Genomic DNA, 14,428 nt, shown 5'->3' on the forward strand with positions numbered 1-14,428 from the left:
TGCTCTTTGAACAGCTCTGCTCTGCAAGTGTCTGCATTAGCTTTAATGGAACAACTTGAGGGGGGGAAAAAAAGCTACTCAGTTTAGGTAGACTACAGGATCTGGTCTTTAGACAGGACTAAAGTAAATGAGAAAAAGAAAATAGTAGCTTTTCCCCTTTCATGTTTCTTATCTCGCTGAGCTGAATAAAAATGGGGATTTTAGGTTGTACATAATCCTGATGAAAAGTGAAATCTCACCATTTTATGTGTGAACATTTTTGCACACCTTCACAGTAGGGATTTTCCCTAATGCCTTTTGCATTAACAGCTGTGACAAGAACTCTGCTTCCAGCAGCTTCAAGTGGTTAAATCAATAATAGAAACAGTTTAAAAATACTAATCTACCGCTGCTATGTGAACATTCCATGCCCAGCCTGCCGACTGTGTATGCAAACAGATAATGGTGGGCATCAATAATTTTTAATGTTGAATTTCTCCATATCTAAAACTTCAGTAAATAGCTCTTCAGATAATTTTTCAGAGGGCAAAAGTATAGTCAGACACATGGTGTGTAACCATATGCTAACAGAAGTGATTCATTATCATTGTTGAAAGGAATTCAACCAGTATGAATTGGCAGTTGATAATTTGACATATGTGTCTAGGCACTAAATAGGCACAGCATTCCTGTGTGTGAATTCTTTTTGTTATACCAGAGAAATACAGGCAGCTGGAATTAAGTAGGTGTGGTACTGTTGTCAGCAACTGTAGATGGAGTGTAACAGTTTCCCCATCTCTAGTAATTAGAAATTTGTGTTAGGATGTGATAATTCTGAAATAGGGTTAGCTTGAGAGTGCATTGGGGAGCATCTAAAGAAGGTTTAACAATTACAGCAGCAGCACCAAATCTATATCTGGTAGAAATATTGTAGCTCTACTACAGGTAGTGGAGAGTTTATCAGTTCAGCTTGGATGGTAGGTACTCAGGGTAATGAAAGCCATGGGTTTAGTGGCCTCAGATAAATTGAACCTGAGTTATGCTAGGCACACCTGCCTGGTCTGGTAGAGCATGCTGGGGGGACGTTTCCAAGCTAATAAGCAGCTTGAGTGGAAAGTGTTTGTGCTCTTAGTGTAAACGTGTTGGGCCGCACTGATGCTCTGTGGCAATGTGTGTGGTGGGCACAGGGGAGGTATCCTATGGTTATTGTACTGCAGTAACCTGGGTTTTCTTAGAAGTGTCTGTTCTTCAGGTGAAAGGTGCTATGTAGCCTCCCTCTCCTACATGCTTCTTTCGTATTATTTATGATTTTAGCTTTGAAAATAGTTTATCCCATAATTTGACTTTGAGTGTATCCAGTCTGCACTTTGATCTAAAAGATTAAGATGACTGACGGTTTCAGATGTGGTCCCTAGATGAAGATCACAGGGACTTGATGAGGGCATGGGGAATCAGAAATAATTAGGGAGAATGTCAATGCACAATACAAAAAGGTGAGCTTCTCTGCAGTAAACACCTCCCAGTAGGAAAATGAAAATGAATTTCAGTCCATGTATTCCCGGTGAATCTCTGCCATGTTAAAACCTTGAATGGGAGTTACAAATATGCAATCAGACTTACACTATAGGGATTTGAGGTATTAGTTTGTTGTTCCATTCGAGGCACAGTCCAGGCTTTTTCTCACTGTGAAAAACCTCTGCATTTTCAAATAGGCTAGGAGGCTAAGTCACATTTTGCCTTTGTCACAAAAATATATTTTCATATTTATAGAAACCAGCAATCGCATTCCATCAAAAGGAAGTCCGTATATCATTTGCCTTTTATATCTGTTATGTAGTCATGCATGGCTTTCCTCTGTTCAAAGAATTGGTCAAGCATATAATAAGTAGATCATAGACAGTTTAAAACTATTTTTCTGAAATGGTGCATTGTAAGTTGACTGGAGACAACTTATTCTGGGGATTTCTTCTTTCTCTAAGTATGTCTAAAAGTGGTCTTGGACTTTGAAGTCCACAATTGTATTTTATTTTTGCACCAAAATCAAAGCTAAATAACTCACAGAACAATGTGATGTATGCATCTGGTGTTTTTTACTGCAAGATTTTGTCTTTTCCTTGAAATAGCATTGGTGGAAAGAAATTGGGAATTTAACTCCGCATTTGAAATTTAACCCTAACTCCAGGTATATTATGTGTGTGGTGGGGTGGTGGTGATGTTTTGCCAGTGTTTTGTTGATGAGATCTTGAAGTACACCCAAGGGGACAGGGGACACGATGGCAGAAGAGGCAGGTGGCCAGCCCAGAGAAAGCAGAGTTAGGCCATGGTTCTGGTGCTTTGGAGAGTTCTTTGGTTTCCCACCTGCTTACAGGTGGGCAGAGGCAGCTGAGCAGTGGCTGTGCGCGTGTCGCTGTCAGCCTGGGCACATTGAGGTGGTACCTGTTATGCCTGAACTGCTTCGACAGTTGTGCAAAGGCCGAACTCTTGAGAGCTACAGAGCTGGCTTGTAGCCAGCGCTGTCGGGTAGAACATCTGATCATCGCACTGGCACATACATGCATCTTCAAGCGCGTTTCAGCAGATCTGCTTGTCCCTGCCTTTTCGTTATGTGTTTTGACAGCGCCTAGGATCAGAGAGCTCTAATACTTTGAAACTTTATGCTACTTGCAAAATTCAAACTGTTTCCCTGTTACATCTTCAGAGCCATGGGAACGTGTTAGGTAACAGGGAGCAAACTCCAGCTCGTTCCTGGAGCGGTTGCAAAACTAGATGTCTGGGAAGATACTCGTTCTGAATTTTTGTGGCTCAGCTTGGATCGAGATTCTGTGTTATTCTGCCACAATGTGTGAGCTAACAAGCTTTGCTGAGAGTTAGAAATGTATCTTGAATGTGTTCCTACTTAGACATCACTGTACTGTTAGTAATTCCTCACAGGATGATGCTGTTACCTGTGGACTTACTGTAAGTCATAGCCGTGCTAGATGGAAGTTCAGCAGCTTGTGCTGTTTTAGGATATCTTGGTGTGAGAGAAGTTGTATTTATCTGCCATATTTAAACACTTACTGCTGTTAAGTTCCTACTTCTTTCAGCAACAGTAAATAAAAATGTGTCTGTGAGGGGTTGATTTTGCCTGTCAGCTTCTGACTAAAAGTAACTTTTGGATGGTGATTTGAAAATCATTATAGAGAACACAGCTATATGGATTTACTCAAGCTGAGGAAGTCATCTGCAGTTACTGGGCCAAGTAAAATTAAGGAAGTATTTTGAAGGGGTGCTTCTATAATTGTTCTGCAGTTTCTTACTATTTTATCTCTAAAATAACCTCAAGAATAAATGGTGACATACCTGTTCTTTAGATTGGTTCCATAGCGTTATAGTATCTCGTTCAAGCTACAAAGCAAATGCATTACTTTGCATGGCAGAGTGTCCTATTTCACAAACTATAACAACATTCCTGGTACTTATCTTTAATGCTTTTACACTAATAAGGATTCTTAACCCAATATACAGTATAGGGAGATTAGCTTTCTATTAGAGAGAGTGTCATTCACACTTACTGCTGTGTCTCAGCTGGTATGCATTAGTAGGCTGTTGACACATGCTTTGCACTGTGAGCTGAACAGCAAAATTAAGGGTGCTGGTCACTATCTGCAAAAGTCTGCATGGCCTTTTAAGTAACTGGGTGCCTGAGGCCATTGAGAATTTGGCTTTTATAGCATACCTTCTTCATTCACAAGGCTCACTTCTTCCTAGAGAGGTACCTCTTCTAGGAATTAAACTTTGAGTTGGGCTTTTGGTTGCCAACTTCTTTATTGTTTAACAAAGTACTGTCAAAATATATTCAGTTTCAGTGCAGCTTTATTTAAAACTTGGTGTAAGAAAAATTGTCTTACTTCTTTTGTCCATTCTTCAGGAACTCCTGCCTGCTTACTTCCTTGTTTTTCCTTCTTCCTTTAGAAAGCTACAAGAAGCATAGCAGTGGCTCTGAGGTAGTGTACATCTTAAATCTCGAATGGACATCTTAAATATGTGTAAAAGCACAGAGCACACTTGAATCCCAGGTGGAGATGGGTAGTTTGCCCCAGCAAGGCATGCTGCCCTGTTTTATGTTGTCTGGACAGTTTCCATGTATTCAGCCTGAAATACTCAGCTTTTTCTGACATCGTCTGGAGATGTTTTCTAGTTATATCTGTTTTGGGAGTTCCCATCTTACCCAGTCAAAGTGTCATGCTTTTCGTGTATCAATTAGTCTCATTCCCTTTAGCTGGGCAACTAAATCTAAGAGAATCTAAATTACAGTTCTCAAGTGCACACTACATTTATGACATAAATACAAGTGTATAATTAATGACAACCACTTGAACAGTATTGCATAGGCAATTTCAGTAAAAAAAAAAAACATAAATCCAGTAGGGCCTGAAATATGAACTTCAGGTATTACATACAGCACTTGGAGGTTTTCAGAAGACTATTTTCACACACACTCCAACATATATATATGAAAGCTGCATTTAATTGTGGAAAAGATACTGCATTTATATGTGTGTGTGTGTGCATGTATCAAGATATACACACTGTGTATGTAGAAACATATACACACACAACAGAGGCTGCAAATTGACATTATGGAAAGGTAGTCAAAACAGTGCTATTATCAGAGCTGTCTCCCCCAAAACATGCTATAGTAGATAATGAATAAACCTATTAAAAACTGTATTATAACTGCTTTAATAGTATAATATCTCCTTAAACTGGACACCAACTGGTAATAATATGAGTGTTTAAATTCACATTGTGATTCAGATTTGGTGCCCTATTTTATAATTTGTTTTCCATACCTGCTTATTGGAACTGAAAACTGGCTAGCTCTTCTTAGCACTCTGATTTTGTTTGACCTGAATAATATTCATCCATCACTTTTGTTTTTTAAAGCATTAATATCTTGCAGCAAGGGTTTCAAAATGGATTAGCTTCCTAATCTTTCACTCCAGGAGTCTTAGGTTTGAATCTGTCATAGGTGAGAATGATAGTCAATATGTTATTTCAGGAGCCTAGCTGGTAAGGATGGGTAAATAAGGTGATGCTGTGATCCAAGTGCTTATTTTCAGAAGTTCTATTACACAGAAAATATGTAGTTGTTTAAAAAACCAAAACAAAACCAAACAACTTTTTTCATGAGATATCAAAATAAGAGCATAAGTGGATGCCCTAGGATGTTGTGAGAGGAGAGGGGTTCAGACCTCCGTATTCCAATCTCAGGTTTGATTTTGTTCATGTTTAGGAGATGTCATATACTATATGGTTGACTTTTAAGCACAGTAATCAACAAAGATACGAATAAGCCGCTAAGTGTAGAAAATATATAGAAAGCAGAAACAAACAGCTTTAATAGCATGTTGTGATATAATGTTGTTGGCCATCAGACTGAAATTCAGGTGGGTTGGTTTCTTTGTTACCAATGTATTCGTTGGTAGCCATTAAGAGTTGTTTACAGTGGAAGTTGTGTATGGAAGTTATGAGCAGGTCAGTATAGGTGAAAGATGAAAAAAAGTGTATGTGTATTCAAGCATATGATACTGTTGTAAAAGTCATAGAGGTTATTTTGTTTCTTTGGTCGTTTAGTCTAGAAGAATCCGAAATTACGTGGAGATGCTTCGCAGCAGAATCCTGGAAGGACTGAATTGAGATAGAGGATGCTGTGATGAATAGGTTGGAACTGGAGACCAGATACATTTCAGCAGAACTTGGTGTTGGTTTTGTCTACCAAATTGAGAGCTTGTAATGATGTATCTCTTGCAGTCTTAATGAGGTTGGGAGACATTAGCTAATTCATTTTTATTTTGTCTTTTCCATGTTACTGCTTCATACCTCGTGCTTTCAGGAAATACAAACATGGAGCAGCATACCTGTTCTTCTGCACTGACAAAGCAGATAAATACAATTACTCTCTAAGTTCATTAAATGTGTTGCCATCCTTCAAAGCACATACCCATGTGCTTACCACATATGATTAGTCCCTCAAATTAAACGAACGCTGTAATAAAGGCTTTCTTGCAAATAAAATTAAGAAAATAAAGTCAACAGGGATATTTAGACAAGCAATTCTTATTCATTTATTATAGTTTAATGATTAGATTTAATGGGAAATTGGTGTGTAGATTTCTTATATGGCCTTGCAAAGGTCAGTGAAGTTTTCTTGCCCAGAATTCACTAAAAATTCAATGGACTCTAAGCTTTAGGACAAAAATTATCGTCATGCTTTACCAAAGATGTTGGAAACTCTTTTGAACAACAAAATTTATTTAATTAATTTTCAGGAAAGAGTATTTTCTGTGAATTGATGATAGTGTTAGAACCTCATATGACAGTTGGACCCATTCGGTTAGTGCTGATGGTCATCAGTGAAACGCTGTGCCGTTTGGGGGAGGATCTGAGCTGTGCCTGTGTTCTCTGGGCCTTTTTACTGTGCAGCTGGGAGTGACCAAGACATAATGAAAACAGCAAAGTAAACTTTGGGTTTAGGGAGATTATGCAGTAAGGCTTATCTTCACAATGAAACCATCCCAAATGAGAAATGTTTTCAGTCAAGTTTATGAATAGTAAATAAAGGAGAAAGGTAAAAAGTGCAAAGGAGGAAAAATCAGGTGGTGGTGTGGATGCCTTTCTATGGGGCAAAAAGGATTCTGTTGCAGAGGAGGACCCTGTGTGTGTATAACACCATATTGCTGACCTGCTTTAGCCTAAATCTGCACCCCAGAATATATTTGTGATATATTTTGGCCGTGGTCTCGAAAGCAGGGCTGCTTCACTGGCAAGGATAGCCAGGAGTGGCTGCCCCTTCCCTCAGTGTGTCTCTTGGCCAAAGCATCATGTTCACCATTAGTCTTTGTGGAAGTTCAGCCCGCGATCCCGGCTGTGCGGTCAGGACGAGGAGCACGACTCAGGGAGCAGTGAGGCAGCAGCCGTGTGGGGGGGCATTATAATCAATTCTTTGCAGAGTTTGCTTTGCCATGGAAACCTATGCCAAAGTTACTGGTTTGTGTGGTTCCCACAAAGGAAGAAGAGGCTCTGCCATGCTGGTGTTGCTTATCTCAGCGAGCTTTGTGTGCTGGAGAAGACGCTCAGTCAGTGACAAAGGCAGTACTCTTTCCCTGCCAACGCGCCCAACTGGGCTCCTGTGCCTCCCAGCCCTGCCGTGCACAGCACTCGTGTTGTTGCTTTTGTATGGGATGCTTTTAAGAACGTGACAGTAAGTTAGCGAACCCTCTCATAGGGGTGTACGTATAAAACAAATGGAGTGTGCTTGATAGGGCTTAATTGTTTGTTTAGTATCCTTGCAGGCTCCTTGGCCATGCTGGCATTTGCTGAGGAAAAGGAGAATGCTCTCTAAGGTTCTTGCCTGTTTTTAAAAAAACAAAACAAAAGAACAAAAACCTCCAAAACCCACCCACAAACGTTTTCATAGGACTTTAGGTAATTTATTAACTTAGCATCAGGAGTGCATATACTCATTCACCTTTGTTCAGATCAAACTTCTGTCACCGTCATGGCAAGAAAATACTGCTGAGATGGGTAAACAGGAATGATCTAACTAAGCATAGGTGAAGTGGCAAAGAAGATTTAAAAAAAGAAAAAGCAAGGAGCATGGAGATTAAACAGCTGTACCTTAAATTACTACTGGAACTGGTCAGTGAAGGCTTGCTATGACATTGGTGGACGCTTTTTCATTTTCAAATGCACAGTCTAAGTTGAGAGCCTTAATGAGTCAGTTTTATCTTGAAGATCAGTGGCCAGTCCACTTTCCAGGATGCTGTATTTCTTCTACCTTTTCATTTGCTTCTCTCGCAGAGAAATTGTGGCTTGTCATTGACCAAATGTATATCTTTCTGAGCAGAGTGCATTAATATGCTATAACAGTCTACTTAAAACTACGAAGTGTACCTTGTATGCCTGTGCTAGTTAATACAAAACAAAGATTAAGTAAGGTTTTTGTATATGAGGGGAAAGCTGAATGTGAAATTAAAATGTAAATCAAAAAGTAATTGGCTTTTTGTGCATAGTTTAGATAAGATTTACTTTTGAAGAATGACTTTGTGTTTTAACACAGCAGGCCAGACACCATGTGGCACACTTGCACTTAATAATGGCAACCAATCTTGGCCATAAATATTGCAAACGATGCCATTTGAATGAGGAGCCCTATGAACCGTAATAAAAACCCCTGTGATTAATTCTAAAACTGCTCTGTTCATATTAGACCTGCAGTGGCCTCCCTGATGAGATCAATACAGCGTAGCAGAGTGATTCTAATAGAAGTGTTATTATCTTTTAATCTTCAGGAGAATGCCAACTTTGAGAATTCTTCAGCATTCTGGCTGCTTATTTCTCGGAGCAACCTTGAAGGCAGTTGTTTTCTGAAATGAAGATACATTAGGGTCCTTTCAAGGATTTATCAATAATACGACACGGTCACTGTTTGTGGAGCCAACAGCTAAAAGGCACATTTGTATGCTGAGACTTACAATTGGTCATGCTGACCTTCCCTGTCAGCCTCTATTTTCTCAGAGACAAATACCTACAGTGAATGAGGAGTAAAGGACAGGGACAGGAGTGGGCATGTGGGGGAGCAGGACCATAGAGCAGTGCTTTTCAGGCAGTCACCAGCATCATCTTCCTAAAGCCTAGGGTGCATATATTTTGTTTAGCTTTGGCATTTCTCTGCGCGCTGCAGGCAATGCTAACTGGAATACAAGATTTGTAACAGATTTTCATTATCAATGGAAATGAAATTTTATTCAGGAATTGCTATAATGAGGAATACCTGAGAAGTCTGAAAATACACGTTGTTTTAGCTGAAACATCCAAAAGGCAGAATAGTTTTGTTACGGTGTTTACTGTATTTTCACGTAAAATAACAAGAAAGCATTCTTTAGCTTGTAATACAAGCGTGGCAAGATAAGGTTAAGTATCCATTAGATGTTTTTTCAGGCAGGGATGTGGGGAGGGCAGTTTCACCAGCCTGCTTCTGAACCTTCTGAAGAATACATTTGCCTGACCAAGTTTCATGAGGGTTTTTGCAGGTTGTTTACCATTATCAAATACACATAGCTATTACATGATATGTAACTTACTCTGTAGGAATTGAGCATCAATATGAAGATTAAGACAAGAGCAAATAACGTGAAAGGAAATTTTTTGCTGCTTCTTATTTGTGATCCAGGAATGGAAATGTAAGGTCACTTAATTTGAAGTATCTGAGTTACAAATACAGTTTCTACAGGAATCGTCAACAAATAGGAGAAACAGTAGAAATTAAGCTATTCAGTATAATAAAAGGAAAGAGAGAGCTAGTGCTGGATTCATGTGTGGAAGCTGACACCCAGGAAGGCTTTCTGTAGGCAATGTGCTGGTACTGCTAACAAGATATGCACATAGAGTGTTCTATAAAATCTGCGATAAGCCAGTAAGAGAAAAATGGTGTAAATAAAGATATATCGCTTCTGTTCCAGACTTGTAACTAGTCTAATTATTAAGGGTAGAGATCAAGAAGCTGTCTTCTGCCCCGACCTCTGATCTGGAGTCTTTATCAGCTCTTTTCTCTCTAGTAAAAATTACATTATTCATTTTAGGGACTAGTAGTTGTGCGATGTCTGTGGTTTGGGTTTTTTTTGTTGTGTTCGTTTTGTTGGTCATTTTTTGTTTGTTTTTACGTTTCTGTTTACATTAAGTGTATTTCACAGAATTTTTTTTTTGTTTGCACAACTGGCTTTAGATGCTTGAAGGAGCTGTGTCTGAGACTGGCACTCAGAAATTCAGTTTTGTGCAGACAGACACCAGTACAGCTCTATTTCAGTGCTGTGATCTCAGGCTTTCTTTTGAGCATGCTTGGTGAGCCTGCTTCTCACACATACTCTTTCCTAGAAGGGATGATTTAGATGTCTTACCTTGGTGTGCAAATTGAAGTGCATTAGCTCTCTTGGGGAGCGCCGCGCGGTGGAGCAGCTAGCTTGCTGTGTCTGCTTGTTCGTTGCACGCTCCTACTCATGTATTTTAAGAGCAGTGTCTGTTGTACCTATGAAGGGCTGAAATTTGCCCTAATTTAATGTAAATCTGGATTTCATTCTGCAGTCCTTTTTAAGGCGACATCATTGCAAGGCAGCATGTTTTTGTTTTGTTTTTAACAACAAAAAAAAGGTAATGAGAAATTGTGGCCCTACTAGATGGTTGCATTAAAAATACTTCCACTGTTTTCGTTTTTCTTTTGGCAATGCGACTCCACGCCATTGTGGAAAAAGCAAGTGTCATGTCAGTTCCTTACCAATGGAATTCATGAACTGTTTATGGTTTAAAATTTTGTCATAAAGGCTTGAGCTATTAAGTACTACTCTTTCTGTTTTAGAAACCAGAAAGATTCAAATGCCATGCTCTTGTTTTCTCTATAAGGAAATTAAAAAAAAAAGAAGGAAAAAAAACTCTGGCAGACAGTTTTATCGATGCTACATGTCTGCAAATATAATCCTCATCTTAATTTTGTTCTTGTGTAATAGAATTAGGAAGGCATAACAAACCAAAAAGGTTACATTCATGTCTTTAATTTTGCGTAATAGCTAAGGTGTGATATGTGTTTCCCTTGTAATATTTTTCTGTGTATGTTATTCGTACTTCAAGGCATGATTCTTCTGCATATGAATTGTAATTCATATTCATGCTCTTGCTTCACGTCTTAAATTTTAATCAGTGTTAATTAAAATATATTTTCTTCGAGCTCCTTTTCTTAATCTTAACCTACTGATACTCATGCAAGCTGTTAAACAATAGGAAGTCCTTTTGAAAGACATTTTTAGCAACCATACACTGTTTCTGAAAATGGAAATTAAATTGTTTGGCTGTCTTCTGATACATACATGGTAAAGCGGAAGAAATCCACAGCAAACTTAAAAAATCTTGAGCTGCTTCAGGCCTAGGTTCAAGATTAGAGGCAAATAAATACCCTCCTGTCTATGACTCATGGGAAGAAGGCCAGTTGGAAGTAATGTAGCTTAATTAAGGCACAACTTTTAAAATTTAATTCACAGGGAACTATCTGGCAGAACTTCATACAGTGCAGATCATAGTTCCTAAATAATTTTCATCAAGTAGAAGACCAGATTCCTCACAATCTGTTAATGGAACCATTGTCCACTTGTCTCATATGAATTTTAAGAGTCCTTTTCTGTTAAGCAATAGGACATCCTTGTTATTTCCCATCTTCAGGGGAGACCTTTCTCAAAATTGTTTTCCATTGTAGTTGAACAGGGAACTGTAGAATATGTAAGAGCTGTGCATGTGTTTGAAACCTGTGTCTTAACTCTAGACCTATAGACTGGGATTTATACGGGGAACTATTTTTCCAGAACCAGTCAGTAACAAAAGAAAAAGAATTTTTATTCTCGGGTGATTCATATAGCATCCACCGCAAACTAACAGTACTGTATCGGCTGTATGATGTCATGGGGAGCAGGGTGTGAGCTGGTACTGTGGTTAGAGAGGTGGGCGTTTAGGGGTTCAGTGGCTTACCTGACTTCTGCTGGCTAGTGCTAGCAGTGTCGTCTTTTCTTACTTTTCCAAACTCTACTCGGGGCTCTTAAGAAATGTGACATAAGTCTTCTTCCACAAGCCTATCAAATGTCTTTCATTAATTCCCTTTCTCCCCCTTTCCGAGCTAGCTATTTCACTTCTAAGTCTTGATGTGCTTGGAGCCGTGCTGAAAGTTGTATCCTGGAGATACGCCACAGGGTACATCTAAAGCTATACATTCTAAAAAGACAGTGCTATTGATCATACACACTGTTTTACCTTAACTTAGTAAAAAATTTTTTAACATCAGTCTTTTAAAATCAAGTTCTGATAGCATCTCGAAATTCCAGGAAGCATTTCCAAATGTGGATTAAATGCATGAATAGAAGACTGAGCCTTGCAAACCTGAGAATTCCAGACAGGATTTGAATAGAAACTGGACTATTGAGCACTTCTATATATTTCTACATAGAAATGCACGTACACAAATGTGTATTTAAGAATCGTTAAGGTCACAGTGATTGATATGTGCTTGCAGGAATTTATGCTAGGTAGGTTCACCTTGTATAAGATGGTTGTTTTTTTCCATGTAATATTGAACATTGACAGTTGTGCTGCTAACCAAAAGATACAATTTGCTTATACTCCATTCATTATTTATAATTAATCAATCTAGATCACTTTTAAATTAAAATTGCTACTGCAAGCGTTGCTCTTCTTTTAAACTATATGCATGATAAAAAAATACATATATATATTGTTGTAGTAATAAAAGCCTTCCTAAAGAATGCTAAATATTCACAAAGCATGGCCATTTGCTTTGATTTTGCTTTCCTGTTCCCCCCACCCTTTTTTATTTTTTTACTCTGTATCATTTCTGTCTTCATTATGCAACACCCTTCCTTAAGAAGACTTTAGGTTCTTTACAGATTATCACAATCTGAATTAAAAAATAAAAGTTACAGTCATGATCTGTGTGTGGTGGAGTGGGAGTAGTAGATTTTACCGGATACTATTACTGAAGGAAGTTCCAGTAGTTGAATATGTTGATATAGTTGGAGAGTTCTTTCTGAGGCTGAATGTAAAGAAGCAAAACTGTTCCAAATTAATGGCCCAGGTGGATACAGAGATTAAACCCTTTTATTTAAACCTTAACAAAACTGACTTTCAAAGTAAAGCTGTAGAACAGAGCTTGGAAAATACGCAGATCAGTTTCTGTCACTAACTGTATATATCAAAAATAAGCGGAAAAAAACCTGAGGAATGCTGATTTATAGAATTTTTACTGCCATGGGTGATTTTGCCTCCCAATTTGAAATGTCCATCTCCCTCACTGCTGTTGATTTTTCTTTTCTCTTAATTTTGCCAACACTGGCAGTCATTCTAGAATTAAGTGTATTCAGAGATTTACTTAGAAAATGATACTAAAATCCACGTGTCTGAATGTAGTTCCCAAATATGATGCATGAACTCTGTACAGAACTGCTGGTTTGTTGTTTGGTTGTTTGTTTTTGGTTTTATTTGTAATGTTACTGGAATATTTTATTAACTTCTTTAAGAAAATAATTTATTGGTAGTAGTTGTGTGTCCATTTAGAAATGGCAGGGAAACAGGAGCAGTTGTGGAAAAGTGCTACTAGTGTTATGATGGGAATGAAGAACTGGTCTTACTGGAGGACACTAAAAGATCTTGGCTTGTTTAGTGTAGCTAAATAAAGGTTGAGAAGAGAAATGACTGCTGCTTTTGAAAAATCGTAGTCAGTAAATGGTGAAGAAGGATTCTTTAAAACTAAAAATAATAGTTCTATGAGATCAAATTGATATAAGTTAAGCATAAATGCATTTAAACTGGAAATTAGAATGTGATTCCATTGCTGTTAGAAGGTGAAGTTCTGGAATAACCTTCCATGCTGGCTTTGATCAAAAAAATTGTAGAGTATTTCAGGTAGTATTTGATAAATTTATAGAAAGATCACATGACATGCTGAGCGTATTGTAATTTTTGTTTATTGTATTGTAGCACAGTATGATTTTAGAGGTTTTACTCTTTTGCAGAAGTCTTGTTTTTTTTCTATTTAGTCTGTTACGTAGCCATGGAAAGGTAGACTTTAAAGCCCAAGTAAACATCATGACTCGGAGCGTTAGCACTGTGAAATCAGGAGTTGCGCTACTTCATAAAGTGTGCTTTGTGCTTTCCGTGGTGTGCCGCTCCCTTTCACCATCCCGTCCATCCCTTCATTCATCTCTTATTACCATCAGAGCTGCATTCATTTTGGTTTGTTGTACTATGAACATGTGAGAATGAGATCCACTGTTCTCTTGCTGTGAAACATATGAAAACAGCCTGAGAAAGAAGATCAAGAATGCAGAGGACCTCCAGTGCTCCCAGCTCTAACTTTTCCTGCAAGGCCTTAGCTGCTTTATCTCTAAAATGCATAAAACCCCACTTGATTTGATTGGCAGAGTGGAGAGGTGAAATTTCAGTCGTTTTGGCTAAAAACAGATTCACAGCTTCATGGCTGAAGATATGTTTCAAGTGGTTCCAATGCTTACTTTTGGAACATGAATTGAAAAAAAAAAAAAAAATCAAACTTAATGTTCCCGATGTTTTTATACTTCATTTCATTGGAAATTACAATTTTGGATATTAAGCCATTTTGCCAATATAAGTTTGTGCAATTTTAGTCTGGCAGCAAACACAATTAAAATGGCTCCAAGAAAGAAAAGAATCCCTGCATTTTCGTTCCTCATCATGGGAGCTTCGTGACAGTATCCAAATATGAATGTAAATGACTGGAAAAATGAAGAGTTTTATGCTCTATATTTAACGTTAAGTAATGAGATACTTTACTTGGATCAAGATGCTGCATTAGCTTTTTAATCTAGTCCCAAAGATT

This window comes from Tauraco erythrolophus, chromosome 15 (genome assembly GCF_009769465.1).
Source record: "Tauraco erythrolophus isolate bTauEry1 chromosome 15, bTauEry1.pri, whole genome shotgun sequence".
Classification (NCBI taxonomy): Eukaryota; Metazoa; Chordata; class Aves; order Musophagiformes; family Musophagidae; genus Tauraco; species Tauraco erythrolophus.